The 21,335-nt window shown below is 38.7% G+C and overlaps 1 pseudogene; it reads right to left on the bottom strand.

The window, feature by feature from the left end:
- Positions 1–7,381: 7,381 nt before the first annotated feature.
- On the bottom strand, positions 7,382–9,733 carry LOC100663144 (short-chain dehydrogenase/reductase family 42E member 1-like; annotated as a pseudogene).
- Positions 9,734–21,335: the final 11,602 nt, after the last annotated feature.

Here is a 21,335-nt window from a genome sequence, read left to right as displayed (position 1 = left end):
TGGGTCCTATGCCATCCCCACACTCATCATTATGCTTAAGGCTATTGTCGCAGCCACTGTGTCAATTCATTTCATTGAGGGTCTTCCTCATTTTCACTCAATCTCTGCTTTACCAAGCATGGTGTCCTTCTCCAGGCACCAATACTTCCTGATAACATGTCCAAAGTATGTGAGATGAAGCCTCACCATTTTTGTTTCTGAGGAGCATTCTGTCTGTACTTTTTGCAAGACAGATTTGTTTCTTCTTCTGGCAGTCCATGGTATATTCAATATTCTTCTCCAACACCATAATTCAAAGGCTTTTTTAATCTTCCTTATTCATTGTTCAGTTTTCACATGCATATGAGGCGATTGAAAACAACATGGCTTGGGTCAAGGACACCTTAATTCATAAAGTGGCATCTTTGCTTTTTAACACTTTAAAGAGGTCTTTTGAAGCAGATTCCCCCAATGCAATATGTTGTTTCATTTCTTGACTGCTGTTTCCATGGGCATTGATTGTGGATCCAGGTAAAGTGAAATCCTTGACAACTTCAACATTTTCTCCATTTATCAAGATGTTGCTTTTAGGTCCAGTTGTAAGGCTTTTTGTTTTCTTTATGTTGAGGTGTAATCCATGCTGAAGACTGTGGTCTTTGATCTTCATCAGTAAGTGCTTCAAACCCTCCTCACTTTCAGCAAACAAGGTTGTATCTTTCAATATTACAGATTGTTTATTAGTCTTGCTCCAAACTGATGGCCCATTCTTCTTCGTATAGTCCAGCGTCTCTGATTATTTGCTCAGTATACAGATTGAGTATGTATAGTGAAAGAATACAACCCTGAACCACATCTTTCCTAACTTTAAACCAAGCAGTTATCACCTTGTTCTCTTTGAACAACTGCCTCTTGGCCTACATACAGGTTCTTCATGAGTATAATTAAGTGTTCTGTAATTCTCATTCTTTGCAAAGTTATCTATAACTTGTTATGATCAGCACAGTCAAATGTCTTTGCATAATCAATAAAACACAGGTAAACATCTTTCTGGAATTCTCTGCTTTCAGCCAAGACCCTTCTGACATCAACTATAATATCATTTGTTCCAAGTCCTTTTCTGAATGCAGCTTGACTTTCTGGCAATTCTGTAGATATACTGCTGCAACCATTTTTGAATGATCATCAGCAAATTTTTACTTATGTGTAATGTTAATGATATCATTCCATAATTTTGGATTCATTGGATCACCTTTCTTTGAAATGGGTACAAATATGGATCTCTTCTAGTCAGTTGGCCAAGTAGTTGTCTTCCAAATTTCTTGGCATAGACAAGTGAACACTTCTGGTGCCACAACCATTTGTTGAAACATCTCAATTGGTATTCTGTCAATTCCTAGATCCTTGTTTTTCACCAGTGCTTTCAGTGCCACTTGGACTTCTTTCTTCAGCGCCATTGATTCTTGATCATATGCTACCTACTGAAATAGTTATATATCCCCACAATTTTCTTTTGATGTTTCATGCATCTTCTAATATTTTCTCTGTAGAATCCTTTAATATTACAACTCCAGGCTTGAATTTTTTATTTCTTTCAGCTTGAAAAATGTTTAGCATGTTTTTCTCTTTTGTTTTTCTATCTCCAGGTCTTTGCACATTTCATTGTAGTACTTTACTTTGTCTTCTTGAGCTGTGCTTGGAAATCTTCTGTTCAGCTATTTTACTTCATCATTTCTTCCTTTAGCTTTAGCTACTCTATGTTCATGAGCAACTTTCAGAGTCTCTTTTGTCATCCATTTTGATATTTTCTTTCTTTTCTGTCTTTGTAATGACCTCTTGCTTTCTTCATGTATGATGTCCTTGATGTCATTCCACAACTTGTCTGATCATTAGGGTTCAAAGCATCAAATCTTTTCTTGAGACGGTCTCTAAATTCAGGTGGAATATACTCAAGGTAGTACTTTGGCTCTTGTGGACTTCTAATTTTCTTCAGCTTCAGTTTGAACTTGCATATGAGCAATTGATGTTCTATTCTGCAGTTGGACCCTCTCCTAGTTTTTTTTTTTTCCCCAAACCAGTTTCTTTCTTTCTTTTTTGTTTTTATTATGCTTTAAGTGAAAGTTTACAGTTCAAGTTAGTTTCTCATACAAAAATTTGTACTCACATTATTATGTGACCCTAGTTGCTATCCCTATAATATGACAGCACACTCCTCCTTTCCACCCCATATTTCTTGTGTCCATTCAACAAACTTCTATCCCTTTCTGCCTTCTCATCTCACCTCCAGATAGGAGCTGCCCATTTAGTCTCATGTATCTACTTGAACTAAGAAGCACACTCTTCAGAGTACCATTTTATGTCTTATATTCCAGCCTAATCTTTGAAGATTTGGCTTCAGGAGTAGTTTTAGTTCTGGGTTAACAGACAGTCTATCAGTCTATCACCAAGACCACATTTTCCAACTGTCAATCCTTCTTCTTTATTTCCAACTTTCACACTCCAATTGCCAGCAATTATCGATTCATCCTAATTCCATGTTCGGTCAATTTCAAACTAGAGAAGTTGTTAAAAATCTTCAGTTTCTTCATCTTTGGTCTTAGCAGTTGGTGCATAAACTTAAATAATAGTCATATTAACTAGCCTTCCTTGTAGACATATGGATATTATCCTTTCACTGACAGCTTTGTCCTCAGGATAAAAATGTTCTTTTCGATGATGAGTACAATGCCATGCCTCTTGAATTTTTCATTCCTGGCATAGTAGACCATATAATTGATTCAAAATGGCCAATACCAGCCCATTTCAGTTCACTAATGCCTAGCATATTGATCTTTATGTGTTTCATTTCTTTTTTAACAACTTCCAATTTTCCTAGATTCAGACTTAGTAAATTTCATATTTCAGTTATTAGCTGGTGTTTGCAGCTGTTTCTTCTCATTTTGAGTCATTCCATATCAGTAGATGAAGGTCCTGAAAGCTTGACTCCATCCAGGTCATTAAGATCAACTCTACTTTGAGAAGGCAGCTCTTTCCCAGTCGAGTGTCTCCCAACCTGAGGGGCTTATCTTCAGGCATTATATCAGACAATGTTCAGCTGCTATTCATAAGGCTTTTACTGGCCAGTCTTTTCAGAATTAGACTGCCAGGTCCCTCTTTCTAGTCTGTCCTAGTGTGGAAGCTCTGCTGAAACCTACCCAGCAAGGGTGACCCTGCTAGTATTTGAAATAATGGTTGCAAAGCTTCCAATATCACAGCAACACATTAGCCACAACAATATGCCAAACTCACAGACACATGGTGTCTGACAGACACATGAGTGATGGGTGGATGATATTTAAGGTTTTAATGATCATGGTGTTATTTTTACACAGATTAAGTCCAATAACTATAGGTGTAGCATTAATGTTTTCTGAATCAAAAAACACTTTACGTGATTTTAAAATTACCTGCATTTATGAGAGAAAATAAAACAAAATGTTTAAAATTGAACTGCTGTAGATAATCTGGAGTGTGTGTTTACTGTGGCTCATGACATATTTTTCCTTATTGGGTTGTGCTAATTTTAGCTACAGCCAAAAAACACTGAATAAGATTTATGTTTAGTCCATGGTTGCATATTGGTTGTATTTTCTATAAATTTGAAATATGTTTGAACCTCCACTGTAGCTGTACACTTGAAACAAACAAAAATCTGATGTTTACAAACTTAAACCAAAAATAATAACTTCATGTCTTCAATATACAATATAAAACCTTCAATAGAGCAAAGAAAGAGACAAGGCCATAGAGAAGAGAGAGAGAAAATTTGAGATGACCATTGATTTGTTTCATTGACATTTTATAGGAAAAGCATGTGGCAGTTATTTGGATTATAGACATAACTTCATACATTTCTAAATTCTGATTTGGGAAAAATAATTTATAATTTTTTATGATGTATTTTCCATTTCTTCAAAACACTCAATGATTTAAATATAATTACTAAATATATATATATATATACATAAAATGTTAGAGAATTAAGAGATATTTCAGAATCTAAGGGAAGTCAAAATAAAATATCTAAATACGGACTAATAGAAGTTTGAAAACTTAATTGCATCTAATATTGATTCCTTTGTTTTTAAGTCACTATTGTGAATCTCTATCATAATACAGAAAGAAACAAACACAAAATAGTTATTATTTAGTCTTACTTGAAGATTTTTAAGACAAAGTAGTTTTTCTTACAGATGTTTCAAAATTCATGCATTCTATAAGGGATCCATTTTCTTAGTAACAAAACCTTGTGCTTTAAACAATAATGCTTCTCATCTGGAGCAAATATGGAGTTTAGCTCTGGCTTAGTATTTACTAAGAGCAAAAAACACAAATTATGGCCCAATGCGAAAGAAAGGTCTTTCTACCAAACAGTACGCTGGCATTTTCACATTTTTAAATGTAGATTTTCATTTGATCATTAAATAAGTTCTATAGTTTATTAAATCATAGTACAATAAAGCATATTAATTTGCTTACTAGTTGTGAAATTTTCTGATTGTCAAAAATAGGACAGTTTTTTCATTTCAAATATATATATATGTACACACACACACACACACACACACACACACCCCGACCAGTTGTCGTTGAGTCAATTCCAACTCGTAGCTACTCTATAGGGCAAAGTAGAACTGCCCTGCAGGGTTTCCAAGGACTGGCTGATGTATTCGAACTGCCGACCTTTAGGTTAACAGCTGAGCACTTAACCACTATGCTACCAGGGATCCATATATGTATATATATATATACATATATATGTAAAACAAACAAACAGACAAATAAACCTGTTACTGTCAAGTCAATTCCAACTCATAGCAACCCTATAAGGACAGAGTAGAACTGCCCCATAGGGTTTCCAAGGAGTGGCTGCTGGATTTGAACTATCGACCTTTTGGTTAGCAGCTGTATTACTTAAAAACTGCACCACCAGGACTCCATATATTATCTTATAGCCATCTTAGGTATAGTTTCTAAGATGGCTATAAATTGTATCACTAAGGCAAGCAGACAGTTATATTATAAGCTGCCAACAAAGAAAGTCTGCCTTATTTTTAAAGTTTCATACTTAAAATATGGCACTCCCAATTCTCAGAAATTGATGCAAAAACAGTACTTTGAAAATAGCTAGGACATTTGATTTTACATTGGAGAATGCCTTGGGTAGTTATCTGACATGCATTTGTCTAACAGATGGAAGAAATATAGATAATGGAGAATAACAAATAGGCAATGAACCTTGCCCCAGAAAAGAAGGAATAGATTTACCCCCTCGGCTAAAAGACTCCATTTCAATTCCAAAGTGAAGTGTTCTTTTTTTTTTTGGAAATAGCCTGGATGTATTTTTCTCCTGGGAATTTAATTTCTTTAATCAGCTTACATGAATACTCCTCCCTCATAAAAGATTATTAGATAAACCATTTACTCACTGTTTTATATGTACTTGAATTATGTAGGGTCATTATTAAAAGACTGCTAGGATATTATTTTTTCTCTATCTGCTATTCTACAAACAGACAGAGGATATAAGATCAGGAAATGTTCTAGCAAAGTGGTACTTACCTTAGAAATCATCCTTTGAAGCTCAGAGTTGCCAGAGAGCAAAGTCCACAAAGGTAATCCTGTGAGGTATGAGACAGGCTCAGGATTCACAACTGTAATTGTGATGTACAGAATCATATACATGAAGCCAGCTAAAATGGAAAAAGATTGAATCCAAACATTCTAATTAGGCAATGAGAAAGCATAATTTCACCGCTGGACTTATTACTTGGCTAATTTTCAATCCTATTAGATATAATATCCAGTTTATAACAAATACTATTTGTAATATCATTTTTTACATTCTTCTGTAATGAAAATTTTTACTTTCCTATATGTACATTTTTAAAACATTAATAAAATATCTATTCAGTATGTGAAAGGTCAACTACAAGTACCTGAGAGCAGAAAAGTCACCCATCTCCTCAAATTTTTTGTTTTCCAAAAATGACATTGAGAACCACTGCTTGCTTCAGAGAAGCCCACACCAGAGCAGAGCAGATATAGTCCATGTATAGCCAATCTTCAAAGTAGGTAGTCAGTATTGTGTTGGCCTGTGCTGGAAGGCACAAGGTTTAGGAACACAAAAACTAAATCTTTGTACTTCATCTACATATGATTTTTACAAAAGAAAAACCTGCTACCAATGGATTGCTTTCTCTCACAAACTGCTGGTGAAAGATGTGTCCCAGATACTTCATGTTGAAAATACATGTTAGAAATATTCCTCTCAGCAAACTTTCAGTAGGTAAAAATATCAGAATAGCTAACTATCAATTCCCAGACACATGTACTTAAGGTTTTACTTAAGGCTGAGGAACATTAGAAAAAAAAAATGAACATATTCAGTCCTTCGCATTGGCTCCAGTAGAGATTTTAGGGGCATCTTAGTTAAACTATACAACGTCAAGAACAAAGAAAAAATGTTTAAAACTAACATAGACAATAGATTACTATCAAAATAGTAACAACCAAGCTGGCAACAGACTTGTCATCAGTAACAATAGAAGCCAGGGGTTAATATTTTTAATATATTGAAAAAAGTGAAAACTTGCTCCTGCTTATGCTACCATCTTCCCAGAAATTCCCCATTTTGTGTGTCTGTAAATGTCTAGAGAGGCTTCCATTACATGGTTAAGGCCACACAAAACATTCATGGTTGAGGCAGGTCTTCTGACATCATGTTCAGTGTTCTTTCAAAACACCCCAGCAGTATTTAACAGCAACTATTTTTTTTTTTTTGTTCATCTAGCATCCACTTCTACAACTGCTCTCGGAATAGCTCTAACATGACTTTCTACAGCAATCTATTCTCCTTACCATGTTTCAATGCTTTCATTTCTGTGGCTGGAATCATGGAATGTGTAGATACTCTGTCTCCTCCCACTTCGGTTCCTATGTAACGGTGTCACTTGCTTGTCGTCCACAGCCGTGTCTATGAGTGGCTAGGCCATGCCATTGTTGGTCACAACATTCCCCTTTGGGAGTTGCCTTCTGAGGGCCTAAGTCTTCCCAGTGAGAAAACCAGTTTTTTAGTTTAAAGTTATGTTTCATTTTTTTGATAAAAAGTGGTATCAATCAGCCTTACCACCTCCCTTAATCATCATAATTTTCCTAAGCTTCAATCTAGCCTCAGAGGCCAAAACTTTGCTGGCACTGAGTATATTCAAACACATTTATTGCAGGCTTTGCAGGCACGACACAAAGGCATTCCAGCAACCACTGATGAGAACACTTTGGATGTGTAATGACAATATTAATAAAAACAATGGCTTTTGTGTGTTGAGTGGCACACTTTGTGTCATTTAATCCTCACAAGAATTCATTGAGGTAGGGTCCAAGTCTATTTGTTTAAACATCAAACAGCAGCATCTGGTCACACAACTGCCCTTGTAACACAAAACGCAAAAGCTATTCTTAAAACAGGCTTTGAACAGCTAATGCCTTGTCTGCAAAAGCCATCACCTCCTCAGAGGGTGAATCAATTACAACTCTGGTCCAGTTCCACACATTTCCAAGCCTATAAGTATTGTGGCAAACAATCCTGTATCAGTTGGATTTTTAGTGCATTTTAAGTATGTGTGTAGTGTCTGGAATGGAAATCAGTGCATTTTTGGCTTCTGAGGAATCCAGTAAGACATTTCCACCCTAAGCCTAGATCTATGGCTTCTACCATACCTTTTAACGTAGAAGGACATAAGAAATTACATTTCAAACTTGCCTTTGCTTCATTTTTCTCCCATCAGAGATTAATGTAAGGAGGTAAGAAATGAAAATTTTATCCGAGAACCCATTCTTAAGCAGCAATTTGAAGAGTCAAAATTTGGCACCAGATATCACTATATTAGTTAAAACCCTGTTTCTTGAAAATCATCTCTGAAAGTGTGATCAGCTCTTGTTTCAAGCTCTTCCTTCACACTGACAGAATCACAGATGAAGGCAGCCACATGAGAGCTGCTATGACCAGGAGGAAGACCACCAACCCATCCCAAATAAGATACCCTAAGTCATAACTCTCAGGATTTCAGCCATGATGTGAGCTTTAAACCATTCCACTACTTCCTGGCTAAGCCTCATATCCCAGCTCTGTCCTGGCCTTCTTTAGGCTAAAGTAATGTGTGATGCCAGTTTTGTAAACTTCAGTGAGAGTGAGGAAGGGCTGAAAGTTGTACAGCCGACCTAAAATAAAGCGGACCATCCCTGTTAGGAAAGCCAGGTCATAGATGAGAGTCAATGGCAGGTAGGTGGATGGACGTGTAGCCCAGGCCCTGAACCAAAGGTCAGGAGAACTTGAAGTTGTTCACAGGTCTGCCATCTGAGATGAAGTAGACCTTCCATGAGGTGACATGGCCCCCATCAGCTTTCAGGCCCTCTGAGGGCTGAGTGTGAGCCTACACCAAGTTATCCACATGGACAAATTCAACCAGACTCCTGGGGCCCCCATACACAAATTTGAACAGGCCCTTTTCAATATAGCTCATGATCCTGGGAAGTTGCCTTTGTCCTCCAGGCCCATGAATGCCAGCTGGGCTCAGCGCTGCACCATTTGCCTCCAGTGCCTTCTGTGCAATTGACTTGGTCAAAGAACCTCGATCAGGATGGAGGTGAAGAAATAGGTAAGGCAGAGATTCATTTTCATTTCCGATAGCTTGTCCTCCAAACATGACATTGAAAGCAAGTATGTAAACTAACCTCAGCACCCCTGTCCTCCTGCAGGATGTTGCCTGTGCCCCTGACATTGACTCCTTCTATCAGCTTCCAGTTTATCTGTTGTGGCCTGGGCATACCATAACAGGCAATGTGAAACACAGGTGACATTCACATCCTAGAAGGCTTTTTCAACATCAGAGAGGTGGTGAATATCTCCATGAACAAACTCGATTCCTTCTGGAATGGTTTGAACGGGGCTGCTGATGTCAAATAGAATCACATGAACTCTTTTCTGGTTCAGAGCACAACCTAGGCAGAAATCAACATTTTCACCTCCTCTTATAATGAGTACAGTTTCTTTTGGAGATTTTTAGGAGCCCATTCTTGACAGTCAAAAGCTATAACTGGACCTAACACTGGGCCTCATTAGGTGGGGTCGCCCTCAGCTACCCTTGACGAGACTGAGTCCCCTTGAGACTGGCAGGGATGTTTCCATGTCGAGCCACGATGCTTCTGCTAGGACAGATGGGGAGGCCCAAGTCTCACACCAAAAAGTGGATATTTTTTAATAAAATACTTTATTATGAGATAATTGTATCAGCACACAAAATTGTAAGAAATATGTACCCTTTACCCAGTTTCCCTCAATGATAGTATAACAAAATAACACAACTGGGATGTTGACATCTATTCTGTTGTAGTTAAGGATAATCATTGGCTATGCTATAATTCTCACTGGTTTGACAGATTTTATGTAATCATTCTCCACAATTTGTGATCTGGTGTTACCAGCCAGTCAGCTGAAAGGGACGTTTCCTTAGGGGGGTGGCCTGCATCCAACCTATGTGAATGTTCTGGCAAAGCTCTCTATCTCTCAATCCTACAATTGACTCGTCATCTTCTGACCTCCAGTTCTTGGGACATGAGCCAGCAGCCTCTCATCTGACCTGCAGGTTTTGGGATTTACCAGCTCCTGCAACCCTGTGAGCCAGTAGCCTTCCACTTCACCTACTGGTTTTGAATTCATCAGTCCCTGCTAGGATGTGAGTCAGAAGAAGTCTCCAACCTGACATCTGACTCACTGATTTGGGACTTGCAAGCCCCCACAACAGCATGAACCATTTCCTTGAAATAAATCTTTCTATATTTATACACACACTTCACTGGTTTTGCTCCTCTATAGAACCAACCCTAAGACACTCAGTACCAAGAGCGGTTCTAGAGAAACAAAATCATAAGGATGAGTTTTCTAAATTGGTTCTCAGGTCTAGCTAAAGGCTCTGATGACTCTGACTCTAGTAGTCAAGAAGGCACTGCTAATCCATGGTGTGAGGAGACAATAGAAATATGCATAATATCACTACCATTGGACAAAATATTTGTAAGGAACAAGGCTCTGGGTGTTTGCATATTTGATACTTTTCTACAATTTTTTCAGAATGAGAAGTATAAGGAAGCTGGTTATTTAGTCCTACTTTTGCTACTAGGCAAAGTGGTGAAAAAAAGAGATGAGCTCAAGGCTTCAGAGTAAGAGCTTAAGTGCTCCATCAAAGACCTGAAAATGGTCACATATACCCTGAAAGAAATGCTTCTTTCTTGTAGTAACAGAGCTCACATAACCAAAAGCCAAACCCAGAGTCTTAATGTAAGAGTGGCTGAATTGCAATACCAATTGAATTCCCAGCCTCAAAAGGTGTCTGAAGTTAAAGTAAGGACATTGATTTGGAAGAAATGGGATCCTGAAACTTGGGATGGCAACATATGGCCATATAATCAGGAAGCTGGGGACACTGAGCCCCTAATTTCTGCTGAATCACTCCTGTCAACAGAACCAACCCTTCTACTCCCATCTGAAGAGATTACTCCATTTTCCTGTGCTATGACACCCTCCCCAGTAAAACCATTATCCCTTCAACCCCCACCTGATGAGATTAACCCAGCTGTGTCTGAAGAGCCTTTGTCTGAGATATCACCTGGGGTGGCATCTGAGGCATTGCCTGTGGCATCAACTAAGGTAAATGCCTTATAAGACATAGCTGAATGCCCCCAGGGTACACCCCCACCACCCAGTTTTGCTTCTAGACCTATAACTAGACTTAAGTCCCAGAGAGCCCCAAGAGGTAAAGTACAAAGTGTGACTCGTGAGGGGTTACACTACAATCCAAAAAAACTGCTTGATTTTTCTATTATATACAAACAGAAACCTGTGGAATATGTGTGGGAATGGCCATTAAGGGTGTGGGTTAATGGTTCAAGGAACATAAATTTGTATCATTCTGAGCTTATTGATATGGGCCTACCAAGCAGATTCTTCATTCAATGTTTCAGCTCTAGAAGTTAAAAGGATCTAATAGTTTATTTGGTTGGTTCACTGAAGCATGGATTAAGTGGTGGCCTGCACTAAATCAAGCTGAGATACCAGAACTGCCTTGGTATACTGTAAAAGTAGGTATCCAAAGGTTTAGAGAAATTGGCATGTTAAAGAGGATTTATAAGATTGGACCTACAGACCCATCCAAGGAGTGCCTAGAGAGTGCTTCTTTTACCACAACAGTGAGGAACAAATTTGGGAAGGGAGCCCCAGCATCCTTGAAGAATGCTGCGATTGGTATTTTCTATAAATCAGATTTGAAAGTAGGATCTGCCCTAAAGGAATTAAAACACCTAACAACAATGGGGCTGTTTTCACCCCTTGGTGGTAGGGGCCAAGTGGCAGCAATTCATTGCCAAAGACAAGGTGGGCGTGGTTAACATAATGGACAGTAGAACCAAAGCAGTAATCAGAATAGTCTGGTTCTAATGGATTTATTGCATTGGCTACTTAGACTTGGTGTTCCTGAGATTGAAATAGAAGGTATGTCTACTAAATATTTACTTGATTTGTACAAGTGGAAGAATTCTAAATATGTGAATGACAGTCTAACTTGGATTGGCAGAATAGAGAGCCATGGCCTCTCACTCAATTCCCAGACTTAAGACATTTTACAGACCTACAACCCCTTAAATGAAGGGAGGTTGGGTCTCCTTGAGGATGATCCTCACTGCTCTGCCAAAAATTTATGCTGTTAATCTTTCTCCCAGCGTCCCCCAAAGGGAACTACTACCTTTTACAAGAGTGACAGTTCTTTGGGGAAAAGAAAACAATCAGACTTTTCAGGAATTACTGGACCTTGCTCCGTTGCTAACCAAAACGTTGGCACTTTGAGTCCACAAGCTGCTCCTTGGAAACTCTATGGGGCAGTTCTACTCCAATCTATGCGGTTGCTGTGAGGTGGAATCGACTCTGTAGCAATAGGTTTGGTTTTGGTTTTTTGGGGCTTTCAACTAACAATAATTCCAGGGGACTCAAAACAACATTGTGACCTACTTGCAAGAGTAGGAGCATTTGGGTCAGGTTATCAATGGAGTCTTAGCTCAGGTCTGTCTTACAGTGGGTCAAGTGGGTCTCCAAACCCATCCTGTAGTGATTCCCCAGTTCCAAAACGAAAAATTTAAATAGACATACTCAGCAAATGGCAGAACCTCCACATTGGATGCCTGACATGTGGAGTAAGTGCTATTTTGATAGGAGGCCATTAGAATTGCCCACTAGGACCAAAGATGAAGAAGTAGATTTTTATCAGCTGCTGCAGTCTGAAATTGATCAAACATGCAATCATGATGCACTGATAATTACTGGCAATTGGAGTGCGAAAGTTGGAAACAAAGAAGAAGGATCAGTAGTTGGAAAATACAGCCTTGGTGATAGAAACAACGGCAAAGATCGAATGATAGAATTTTGCAAGACCAACGACTTCTTCTTTGCAAATACCTTCTTTCACCAACATAAAAGGTGACTATACACATGGACCTCGCCAGATGGAACACACAGAAATCAAATTGACTACATCTGTGGAAAGAGATGATGGAAAAGCTCAATATCATTGGTCAGAACAAGACCAGGGGCCAACTGTGGAAGAGACCATCAATTGCTCATATGCAAGTTCAAGCTGAAACTGAAGAAAAAGCAAGTCCATGAGAGCCAAAATATGACCTTGAGTATATCCCACCTGAATTTATAGACCACCTGTAGAATATATCTGACGCATTGAACACTAGTGACCAAAGATCATACGAGTTGTGGAATGACATCGAGGACATCATCCATGAAGAAAGCAAGAGGCCATTAAAAGACAGGAAAGAAAAAACCAAGGTGGATGTTAGAGGAGACACTGAAACTTGCTCTCGAACAACGAGCAGCTAAAGCAAAAGGAAGAGTTGATGAAGTAAAAGAACTGAACAGAAGATTTCAACGGGCCTCTCGAGAAGACAAAGTAAAGTATTATAATGACATGTGCAAAGAGCTGGAGATGAAAAACCAAAAGGGAAGAACAGACTCAGCGTTTCTCAAGCTGAAAGAACTGAAGGAAAAATTCAAGCCTTGAGTTGCAATAGTGAAGGATTCTATGGGGAAAATATTAAATGACGCAGGAAGCATCAAAAGAAGATGGAAGGAATACACAGAGTCATTACATCAAAAAGAATTAGTTGATGTTCAACCATTTCAAGAGGTGGCATATCATTAGGAACTGATGGTACGGAAGGAAAAAGTCCAAGCTGCTCTGAAGGCATTGGCAAAAAACAAGGCTCCAGGAATTGATGGAATATCAATTGAGATGTTTCAACAAACAGATGCAGCGCTAGAGATGCTCACTCCTCCATGCCAAGAAATATGGAAGACAGCTTCCTGTCCAACTGACTGGAAGAGATCCATATTTATGCCTATTCCCAAGAAAGGTGATCCAACCGAATGTGGAAATTATGGAACAATATCATTAATATCACATGCAAGCAAAATTTTGCTGAATATCATTCAAAAACGGCTACAGCAGTATATTGACATGGAACTGCCAGAAATTCAGGCCCGTTTCAGAAGAGGACGTGGAACCAGGGATGTCATCGCTAATGCCAGATAGATCTTGGGTGAAAGCAGAAAATACCAGAAGGATGTTTACCTGGGGTTTTCTTTCTTTCTTTAGGAAACAGAAGAGAGGTGTAATCACCACTTTTTTTTTTTTTTTTAATAATTTTTATTGTGCTTTAAGTGAAAGTTTACAAATCGAGTCAGTCTCTCACATATAAACTTACATACACCTTACTACATACTCCCATTTACTCTCCCCCTAATGAGCCAGCCTGTTCCCTCCTTCCAGTCTCACTTTCATGACCGTTTTGCCAGTTTCTAACCCTCTATACCCTCCCATCTCCCCTCCAGACAGGAGATGCCAACACAGTCTCAAGTGTCCACCTGATACAAGTAGCTCGCTCCTCATCAGCATCTGTCTCCAACCCATTGTCCAGTCCCTTCCATGTCTGATGAGTTGTCTTCTGGAATGGTTCCTGTCCTGGGCCAACAGAAGGTTTGGGGACCATGACCGCCGGGATTCTTCTAGTCTCAGTCAGACCATTAAGTATGGTCTTTTTATAAGAATTTGGGGTCTGCATTTTTTTTTTTTTTTTATCCCACTGTTCTCCTGCTCCCTCAGGAGTTCTCTGTTGTGCTCCCTGTCAGGGCAGTCATCAGTTGTAGCTGAGCACCATCTAGTTCTTCTGGTCTCAGGATGATGTAAGTCTCTAGCTCATGTGGTCCTTTCTGTCTCTTGGGCTCATAGTTATCGTGTGACCTTGGTGTTCTTCATTCTCCTTTGATCCAGGTGGGTTGAGACCAATTGATGCATCTTAGATGGCCGCTTGTTAGCATTTAAGACCCCAGATGCCACACTTCAAAGTGGGATGCAGAATGTTTTCATAATAGAATTTATTTTGCTAATGACTTAGATGTCCGCTGAAGCCATAGTTCCCAAAAGCCTGCCCTTGCTCCACTGACCTTTGAAGCATTCAGTTTATCCCAGAAACTTCTTTGCTTTTGGTCCGGTCCAGTTGAACTGACCTTCCATGTATTGAGTATTGTCCTTCCCTTCACCTAAAGTAGTTCTTATCTACTATATAATCAGTAAATAACCCTCTCCCACACTCCCTCCCTCCCCCTTCTCCTAACCACAAAAGAATGTGCTCTCAGTTTAAACTATTTCTCAAGAACTTATATAATAGTGGTCTTCTACAATATTTGTCCTTTTGCGTCTGACTAATTCCACTCAGTATAATGCCTTCCAGGATCCTCCACGTTAAGAAATGTTTCACAGATTCCTCACTGTTCTTTATCGATGCGTAGGATTCCATTGCATGAATATACCATAATTTATTTACCATTCATCCGTTGATGGACACCTTGGTTGCTTACATCTTTTTGCCATTGTTAACAGTGCTGCAATAAACATGGGTGTGCATACATCTGTTCGTGTAAAGGCTCTTATTTCTCTAGGATATATTCCAAGGAGTGGGATTTCTGGATTTCTAACTTTTCAAGGGAACACCAGATAGATTTCCAAAGTGGTTGTACCATTTTACATTCCCACCAGCAGTGTATAAGAGTTCCAATCTCTCCTCAGCCTCTCCAACATTTATTATTTTGTGTTTTTTGGATTAATGCCAGCCTTGTTGGAGTGAGATGGAATCTCAATGTAACTTTAATTTGCATTTCTCTAATGGCTAATGATCGAGAGCATTTTCTCATGTATCTGTTAGCTGCCTGAATATCTTCTTTAGTGAACTGCATGTTCATATCCTTTGCCCACTTTTTGATTGGGTTGTTTGTCTTTTTGTAGTTGAGTCTTAATAGAATCATATAGATTTTAGAGAACAGGTGCTGGTCAGAGATGTCATAGCTGAAAATTCTTTCCCAATCTGTAGGTGGTCTTTTTAATCTTTTGGTGAAGTCTTTAGATGAGCATACGTGTTTGATTTTTAGGAGCTCCCAGTTATCTGGTTTCTCTTTGTCATTTTTAGTAATTTTTTCTATTCTGTGAATGCCTTGCTTTAGGGCTCCTAACGTTGTCCCTATTTTTTCTTCCTTGATCTTTATCGTTTTAGTCTTTATGTTTAGGTCTTTGATCCACTTGGAGTTAGTTTTTGTGCTTGGTGTGAGGTATGGGTCCTGTTTCATTTTTTTGCAGATGGATATCCAGTTATGCCAGCACCATTTGTTAAAAAGACTATCTTTTCCCCAATTAACTGACACTGGGCCTTTGTCAAATATCAGCTGCTCATACGTGGATGGATTTATATCTGGGTTCTCAATTCTGTTCCATTGGTCTATGTGCCTGTTGTTGTACCAGTACCAGGCTGTTTTGACTACCGTGGCTGTATAATATAATATGTTCTAAAATCAGGTAGAGTGAGGCCTCCCACTTTCTTCTTCTTTTTCAGTAATGCTTTGCTTATCCAGGGCTTCTTTCCCTTCCATATGAAGTTGGTGATTTGTTTCTCCAACACATTAAAAAATGTCGTTGGAATTTGGATCAGAAGTGCATTTTATGTGTAGATGGCTTTTGGTAGAATAGACATTTTTACTATGTGAAGTCTTCCTATCCATGAGCAAGGTATGTTTTTCCACTTATGTAGGTCCCTTTTAGTTTCTTGTACTAGTACTTTGTAGCTTTCTTTGTATAGGTCTTTACATTTTTGGTTAAATTTATTCCCAAGTATTTTATCTTCTTGGGGGCTACTGTGAATGGTATTGATTTGATGATTTCCTCTTCGATGTTCTTTTTGTTGATGTAGAGGAATCCAAGTGATTTTTGTACGTTTATCTTGTAACCTGAGACTCTGTCGAACTCTTCTATTAGTTTCAGTAGTTTTCTGAAGGATTCCTTAGGGTTTTCTGTGTATAATTTAATGTCATCTGCAAATAGAGATAATTTGACTTCTTACTTGCCAATCCGGATGCCCTTTATTTCTTTGTCTAGCCTCATTACTCTGGCTAGGACCTCCAGCACAATGTTGACTAAGAGTGGTGATAAAGGGCATCCTTGTCTGGTTCCTGTTCTCAAGCGAAATGCTTTTAGGCTGTCTCCATTTAGAATGATGTTGGCTGTTGGCTTTGTGTAGATGCCCTTTATTATGTTGAGGAATTTTCCTTCAATTCCTATTTTGCTGAGAGTCTTTGTCACGAATGGGTGTTGGACTTTGTCAAATGCCTTTTCTGCATCAATTGATAAGATCGTGTGGTTTTTGTCTTTTGTTTTATTTATATGGTGGATTACATTAATGGTTTTTCTAATATTAAACCAGCCTTGCATACCTGGTATAAATCCCACTTGGTCGTGGTGGATTATTTTTTTGATATGTCGTTGAATTCTATTGGCTAGAATTTTGTTGAGGATTTTTGCATCTATGTTCATGAGGGATATAGGTCTATAATTTTCTTTTTTTGTGGTGTCTTTACCTGGTTTCGGTATCAGGTATATGCTGGCTTCATATTATGAGTTAGGTAGTATTCCATCATTTTCTATGCTTTGAAATACCTTTAGTAGTAGTGGTGTTAACTCTTCTCTGAAAGTTTGATAGAACTCTGCAGTGAAGCTGTCCAGGCCAGGGCTTTTATTCGTTGAGAGTTTTTAAATTATCTTTTCAATCTCTTCTTTTGTTATGGGTCTATTTAGTTGTTCTACTTCTGATTGTGTTAGTTTAGGTAGGTAGTGTTTTTCTAGGAATTCGTCAATTTCTTCTAGCTTTGCAAATTTGTTAGAGTACAATTTTCGTAATATTCTTATATGATTCTTCTAATTTCCGTTGGGTCTGCTGTGATATGGCCCATCTCATTTCTTATAAAGGTTATTTTTTCCTTTCCTGTATTTCTTTAGTCAGTCTGGCCAATGGTTTATCAATTTTGTTAATTTTTTCAGAGAACCAGCTTTTGGCTTTCTTAATTCTTTCAATTGTTTTTCTGTTCTCTTATTCATTTAGTTCAGCTCTAATTTTTATTATTTGTTTTCTTCTGGTGTCTGATGGATTGTTTTGTTGCTCGCTTTCTATTTGTTCAGTTGTAGGGACAGTTCTATGATTTTGGCTCTTTCTTCTTTATGTATGTGTGCATTTATCTATATAAATTTTTGACCTCCAAGCACTGCTTTTGCTGTGTCACAGACGTTTTAATAGGAAGTGTTTTCATTCTCGTTGCGTTCTATGAATTTATTGCCTCCTTAATGTCTTCTATAAGTGAGTCTTTTTTGAGCAGGGTATTGTTCAGTTTCCAAATATTTGATTTCTTTTCCCTGATTTTTCTGTTATTGATTTCCACTTTTATGGCCTTGTGGTCTGAGAAGATGCTTTGTAATATTTTGATGTTTTGCATTCTGCAAAGGTTTGTTTTATGACCTAATGTGTGATCTATTCTAAAGAATGATCCATGTGCACTGGAAAAAAAAACACTTTGCAGCTGTTGGGTGGAGTGTTCTGTATAAGTCCATGAGGTCAAGTTGGTTGATTGTAGCAATTAGTTCTTCTGTGTTTCTATTGAGCTTCTTACTGGAAGTCCTATCCTTCTCCAAAAGTAGTGTGTTGAAGTCTCCTACTATAATTGTGGAGGAGTCTATCTCACTTTTCAGTTCTGTTAAAGTTTGTTTTATGTATCTTGCAGCCTTGTCATTGGGTGCATAAATATTTAATATGGTTCTATCTTCCTGGTCAATTGTCCCTTTAATCATTATGTAGTGTCCTTCTTTATCCTTTGTGGTGGATTTAACTTGAAAGTCTATTTTGTCAGAAATTAATATTGCCACTCTTGCTCTTTTTTGATTGTTGTTTGCTTGATATATTTTTTTCCATCCTTTGAGTTTTAGTTTGTTTGTGTCTCTAAGTCTAAGGTGTTTCTCTTGGAGGCAGCATATAGACGGATCATGTTTCTTTATCCAGTCTGAGACCCTCTGTCTCTTTATTGGTGCATTTAGTCCATTTACATTCAGTGTAATTATAGATAAGTATGAGTTTACTGCTGTCATTTTGATGCCTTTGTGTGTGTGTGTTGTTGACTATTTCATTTTTCACTTACTTTTTTGTGCTGAGATGTTTTCCTTTGTAAATTGTGTGTTCCTCATTTTCATAGTAGTTGAATTTACAGTTGCTGAGTCTTTATGTTTTTCTTGGTTTTTATTTTGAATTATGGAATTGTTAGACCCCTTTGTGGATACCTCAATATTTACCCCTATTTTTCTAAGTAAAAACCTGACTTATATCATCCTATATCGCCTTGCTTTCCTCTCCGTATGGAAGATCTATGACTCCTGTATTTAATCCCTCTTTTTGATTATTGTGATCTTTTACAGAATGACTTCAATGATTCCCTGTTTTGAGCATTTTTTTCTTTTTAAAATTAACCTTAATTTGTTTTTTGTGATTTCCCTATTTGAGTCGATATCAGGATGTTCTGTTCTGTGACCTTGTGTTGTGCTGGTATCTAATGTCATTGGTTTTCTGACCAAACAATTTCCTTTAGTATTTCTTGTAGCTTTGGTTTGGTTTTTGCAAATTCTCTAAGCTTGTGTTTATCTGTAAATGTCTTAATTTTGCCTTCATATTTCAGAGGGAGTTTTTCTGGATATATGATCCTTGGCTGGCAGTTTTTCTCCTTCAGTGCTCTGTATATGTCATCCCATTGCCTTCTTGCCTGTATGGTTTCTGCTGAGTAGTCTGAACTTATTCTTATGCATTCTCCTGTGTAGGAGACTTTTCTTTTATCCCTGGCTGCTTTTAAAATTTTCTCTTTATCTTTGGTTTTGACAAGCTTGATGATAATATGTCTTGGTGATTTTCTTTTTAGATCAATCTTATATGGGGTTGATGAGCATCTTGGATAGATATCCTTTCACCTTTCATGAAGCCAGCGAAGTTTTCTGCCAACAGATCTTCAACTATTCTCTCTGGATTTTCTGTTATCCCTCCCTGTTCTGGAATTCCAATCACACGCAAGCTATTCTTCTTGTTAGAGTCCCACGTGATTCTTAGGGTTTCTTCATTTTTTAAAATTATTTTTTCTTCAACTATATTGGTGTCAACTGGCTTATCCTCCACCTCCCTCACTCTGCAATCCAGTTGCTTGATTCTGCTCCTCTGACTTCCTATTGAGTTGTCTAATTCTGTAATTTTACTGCTAATCTTTTGGATTTCTGAATGCTGTCTCTCTATGGGTTCATGCAGCTTATTAATTTTTGCACTATGTTTTTGATTTCTTCAACTGCTTTATAGTGTGTTCCTTGGCTTTTTCTGTAGATTGCCTTATTTCATTTCTGAGGTGATCCCTGATGTCTTAAAGCATTCTGTACGTTAGTTTTTTATATTCTGCATCTGGCAATTCCAGGATTGTATCTTCATTTGGGAAATATTTTGATTCTTTAATTTGGGGAGTTGTGGAAGCATTCCTGGTCTGCTTCTTTATGTGGTTTGATAGCGACTGCTTTCTCCAAGCCATCTATAAGATATTGTAATGATTTATTTTATATTTGCTCACTGCGTCTTATCTTGTTTTCTTTTCTTTCAATATACGCAGATGGGCTACTAGATTGCACTATCTTTATTTTTGTAGCCTTTGAATCACTTATGTCCTATTACCAGCTGTTTTGGGCTGTCACCAGATATATAAGCCTAAGAGTCCACTCACTATTCTTGAATAGAATCATCTTAGGTGTTCTGATTTTGGGTCACCAAGTGTGTGGTGTAGACTGTCACCTATTCACTTAGAGGAGTAGTGGTTATAGCTGTGTGCACTAGATTCTAGTAGCAGCAGGGGGTCACAGTCCAGGGGGGGCAGGATGCTGACAGCCTTCCCCCATGTGCCACTGAGGGAGGTGTGTCTCTATTCCTAAAGCACTTTCGTGGGTGGGCTCTGCAACTGTACCTTAGGCACCCAATGCATGTACCTCTACAGATTGGTAGGTGTCAGTATCCTCAGACCCCTTTGGCAGGTGGCTAGGTGGTTTGGGTGGAGCTTCAGCCCTTAGTTCCCCATTGTGGATCAGTGAGGGCTCTGTTTAAGAGATAGAGATATCAGACCTGGAAAACTTGTCTTTCCAGTGATCTGCTAAAACAATTACAGTCAGATCTCTATCAGAATTGCCTTTGTATTATAATAGCGACCTTTTTCCCTATAGGGATGAAAACCAAAGACTGTGGATTTCATATGCTTGGCTAGAGCTGCTTCTGTACTGTTATTCCAGTTTAGGGAAGTCAGGGAAGGATTTTTGTTCCCTGGGTTTTTGGTAGCTGCTTCTCTCAGGCCAGGAGAATGGGTTAGGAAAAAAAAAAAAAAAACCTGCAGAGCACTTCACTCCCTGGCCCAGGAAATTCCAATGTTAATGAAGCCACCTGGGGCAGGGAGGGGAGGGATCAGATAGATAGGAAAGAGGGACACCCAGCAACATAGACAAAGTTACTTATCTTGCTTGGTGATGACTGTTTTATCTGAGATTCCTGAGGGGCGTGTAGCCTGTGTGCCCTGGATTGGTTGAGATTGCCCAGGAGTGTCAGAACTGTATTCCATGCTTGTGTATCTTGGTCACAAGCCGTGGTCAGCTCCTGCACTCCCAGTGCAAACCCCAGCGCCAAGGTTCCCCAGCTGGGACGCTGCACTCCAGGCTCCAAAGCCAGTCGCTGCCTCCTGGTGACTTCTCCTCCTGTCAGCTGCGTCGTTGTGCTGCCTGTATGCGCTGGCTGGACTTCCCCCGAGGTCACTTCAGGGGGCTAGGGCTGCATCCCGT

This window comes from Loxodonta africana, chromosome 5 (genome assembly GCF_030014295.1).
Source record: "Loxodonta africana isolate mLoxAfr1 chromosome 5, mLoxAfr1.hap2, whole genome shotgun sequence".
NCBI classification, from domain to species: domain Eukaryota; kingdom Metazoa; phylum Chordata; class Mammalia; order Proboscidea; family Elephantidae; genus Loxodonta; species Loxodonta africana.
The sequence above is the reverse complement of the archived record's forward strand: the minus strand, read 5'-3'. Positions and strand labels throughout refer to the sequence as shown.